This window comes from Bison bison, unplaced genomic scaffold, assembly GCF_000754665.1.
Source record: "Bison bison bison isolate TAMUID 2011002044 unplaced genomic scaffold, Bison_UMD1.0 scf7180017864037, whole genome shotgun sequence".
Classification (NCBI taxonomy): Eukaryota; Metazoa; Chordata; class Mammalia; order Artiodactyla; family Bovidae; genus Bison; species Bison bison.
In genome coordinates this window covers 7,092,909-7,097,057 of record NW_011494609.1, presented here as the reverse complement: position 1 = coordinate 7,097,057, position 4,149 = coordinate 7,092,909, and positions in this window count along the sequence as shown.

Genomic DNA, 4,149 nt, shown 5'->3' with positions numbered 1-4,149 from the left:
CCCAGGGCTGATCTCCTTCAGAATGGACTGGTTGGATGTCCTTGCAGTCCAAGGGACTCTCAAGAGTCTTCTCCAACACCACAGTTCAAAAGCATCAATTCTTTGGTGCTCAGCTTCCTTCAGTCCAACTCTAATATCCATACATGACCACAGGAAAAACCATAGCCTTGACTAGACGGAACTATGTTGGCAAAGAAATGTTTCTGCTTTTGAATATGCTATCTAGGTTGGTCATAACTTTCCTTCCAAGGAGTAAGTGTCTTTTAATTTCATGGCTGCAGTCACCATCTGCAGTGATTTTGGAGCCCCCCAAAATAAAGTCTGACACTGTTTCCACTGTTTCCCCATCTATTTCCCGTGAAGTGATGGGACCGGATGCCATGATCTTAGTTTTCTGAAAGTTGAGCTTCAAGCCAACTTTTTCACTCTTCTCTTTCACTTTCGTCAAGAAGCTTTTTAGTTCCTCTTCACTTTCTGCCATAAGGGTGGTGTCATCAGCATATCTGAGGTTATTGATATTTTTCCCCTGCAATCTTGATTCCAGCTTGTGCTTGTATCAGTAGTGATTCACTAATTGTTACAATCGTATCACACTGAAGCCAGATGTTAATCACAGGGGTATGGGTTTGTGGGAGCTCTGTCCTAGCTTCGAGATTTTCTATAGATACAAAGTATTCTAAAATACTTTCTTTTTTAACCACACTGTATTGACTAAACTCTCCAGGTGGCTCAGAGGTAAAGAATCCCCTGCCAGGGCAGGAAATGAGAGTTTAATCCCTGAGTAGGGACTATCCCCTTGAGAAGGAAATGACAACCCACTCCAGTATTCTTGCCTGGAAAATCCTATGGACAGAGGAGCTTGGCAGGCTACAGTCTAATGGGTTGCAAACAGTCAGACACAACTTAGAAACTAAACAACAACAAATTATTGACTGTCGTCATCATGCAATAGTTTATATCTCTATTTGTGAGGTATTTATCTTTAACTGAAAGTTTACACCTTTTGACCCTCTTCATCCATTTATCTGGGCGGTGGCTCAGAGGGTAGAGTGTCAAGCTGCAATGTGGGAGACCCAGACCCGTTTATCCAGTCTCCACCTTTGGCAACCACCTTCTCTGTATCTGTGAGTTTGGATTTTTTGTTTGTTTTTAATCCCACATGTAAGTGAGGTCATATGGTATCTGTCTTTGTCTGGTTTGTTTCACTTAGCATAATGCCCTCAAGGTCAATCCATGTTGTCACAAATGGCAAAATTTCATTCCTGTTTTATGACAGAGTAGCACTCCATTGTATATATTTGTGTTTTCTTGATGCATTCACCCACTGATGGTCACTTTTTCGTTTATGTCTTGGATATTGTAAGTAATGCTGCCATGAATATGAGGGTGCAGGTATCTTCTCAAATCAGTGTTTTCATTGTTGTTGGATGCATACCCAGAAATGGTTTTGCTGGATTGTGTGGTAGTTCTATTTTTAATTTTTTGAGACAGCTCCTTAGTGTTTTCCATGGCAGCTGCACCAATTTACATTCTCACAACAGGGCACAAGGGTTTCCTTTGCTCCACATCCTTGCCAGCACTTGTTATTCTTGCATGTTTGACAACAGCCACTCTGACAGGTGTGAGGTGCTGACTTGCTGAGGGTTTGATTTGCATTTCCCTGATGTACAGCATATTTTCATGTACCTGTTTGCTGGAAGACATACAGAAAACATCCTTATATCTTCTTTTTTTTTTCAGCATTAAATTTTATTTATTCCCACCACCATCTCCCTTCCACCCCAATGTATGTAACAATATCAGAAACCTGATTCTTCCCTCTTCCCTTCCCCCTTTTTTTTTCATATATCTTCTTTGGAAAACATCTATTTAGATTCCTTGCCTAGATTGTACATCAAATTGTCTTCTGTTTTGCTATTGAGTTGTATAAATTCTTCATATATTTTGGATATTAAGCTTTCATTAGATACATGATTGTCAGATATTTTCTCTCCCTCAGTATGTTGCCTTTTCATTTGGTTAATGGTTTTCTTTTGTAGTAAAGATTTTTAGTGTGAATATAGTCTCATTTGTCTGTTTTTGCCTTCATTGCCTTTGCTTTTGGCATCAAATCCAGAAAACCATTGCCAAGACCCAGGTCAAGGAGTTTACCTCCTATATTCTCTTCTAGGGCTTTATGGTTTCAGGTTATCTGTTCAAGCCTTAAATCCGTTTTGAGTTAATTTTCGTGTATGCTGTGAGACAGAGGTCCAGTTTTGTTCTTTTGCATGTGACTGTCCAGTTTTCCCAGAACCGTTAATTAAAGAGAGTGTTCTTTCCCCATCGCGTATTCCTGGCTTCTTTGTCGTAAATTACTTGTACATATATACGTGGACTTACTTCCGGGCTTTTATTCTGTCCTTTGAGCCACGTGTCTGTTTTTGTGTCAGTGCCATACCATTTTAATTAGAGCAGCTTTGTAACATAGTTTGAAATTAGGATGTGTGATACCTCTAGCTTTGTTCTTCTTTCTCCAGATTGCTTTGGCAATTTGGGGTCTTTGTGGTTCCACACAAATTCTAGGATTTTTTTTTTCCCTTTCTGTGAAACATGCCATTGGAATTTTGATAGTGGTTTTGTCAAATCTACAGATTACGTTGGATAATATTATCATTTTAATAATATTAGTTCTTTCAACACATGCACATATATTTCTGAATATTTTAGAATATTTATTCTAAAAGAGTTTATTAAGACTGTGTTTTAGTGGAGGGAAGAGAATGATGAAACTGACAATGATGATGAAATAATTTCCCCTATGTCTGAGTACACTGTCTTGATTGCTTTCTCCTCCTTTTATTTATTTTAGTTTTAAAACTGGGACATAAGATTTAAAAAGATTATAAGGGCCAGAAGGGATTGGGGTATAGACCTGTCACCTGACCACATACCCCTGCTCCCCTCTCTGCCCTGTCTGTGTTGTTCCTGTGGCAGAAGGGGAATGTGGGGGTTCCAGAGGCCTATTCTAGCTCTGTGGAAGGGGCAAACTTCTTGTTGTTGGACCTGAACAGCAAGGAGGGCATCCTGGGGGCAGGAGCACCTGACCTAGCAGTGTGGAGCAGAGGCTTCAGGAAGGTTCCGCCCAGAGTGTGTGGACAGGTACAGGTGGGGCCCCAGGACACTCCTGTACAAGTGCTTTTCTCTCAGGATATCAGGGTACCATGCACCCTGAGGCAGCTTGGCAGAGACAGTGCCATCTGAAGGGGAGCATGGGGTAGTGGGGAGCCTAGTGGATTGGAAACAGGCCTCAGAGGAGCTGGCCTCTGGGTGACCAGCTCAGTCTCTGAGGCCACCACCAGCCTCACACCTTGACACGTCAGGCCCCTCTGCTGGTCAAGGGCACACTGTCCTCACCCATGGACACCTCAGGAAGCCTGAAGATCACGCATGTGGGAGCAAAGGGCAGGACACAACACAGGTCTCCATCTGCAAGAGGACCACATGCCAGCTGCACCTCTCCCCATGGCCTCACACCCAGCAGTGGATAGGCCCTGCTAGGGTGGTTCTGAAGATTCCTGGGTGAGCCCCAGCCTCGCCCAGCCCAGCCCAAGCGGCCTGACACCCTGCTTTCCCCAGTTAGGATATCTGTGAGGCTGGCATGGATGCAGTGAGGGCCTGCTGACACCCCTGCATGGAGCCCCCCCCCCTCAAAGCCGCAGTGGGCCTCTGGTTAGTAGGTCCTGCCTGGCCTGGTGGTCACCCTCTGGGTGCTGGCCAGATAGGATGACCCACAGCTTGCTCCCAGTTTAGTTCAGAGGCTTTGGGGCCCAAGGGCATCCTGAATGGCACCTGACTCCAGTCAGGCTTGGCCCTGCACCCAAGGCTGGTCCAAATGCAGGGGTGGAGGGGGGAACATACAGCCTGGGGGGATCTTGTCCCAGTAACAGGGCACTGACCAGATTTCCTGGGAAAAGGGAGGCACCCCACCCTGCTGCCCTCGTGTTGTCCTTCTGTACTCCTGCGAGGCCCCCAGAGCAGCAGGGGCTCAGGGCCCACAGCAGGCATCTGGAGAGGATTTCCAGGCACGTGAAACAGAGAGGGGGCCTGGGAGAGGTGTAGCCTCACCTTTCCTGGAGTGCACGCTGACCAGCGGTTGCTGACAGGGCTGCT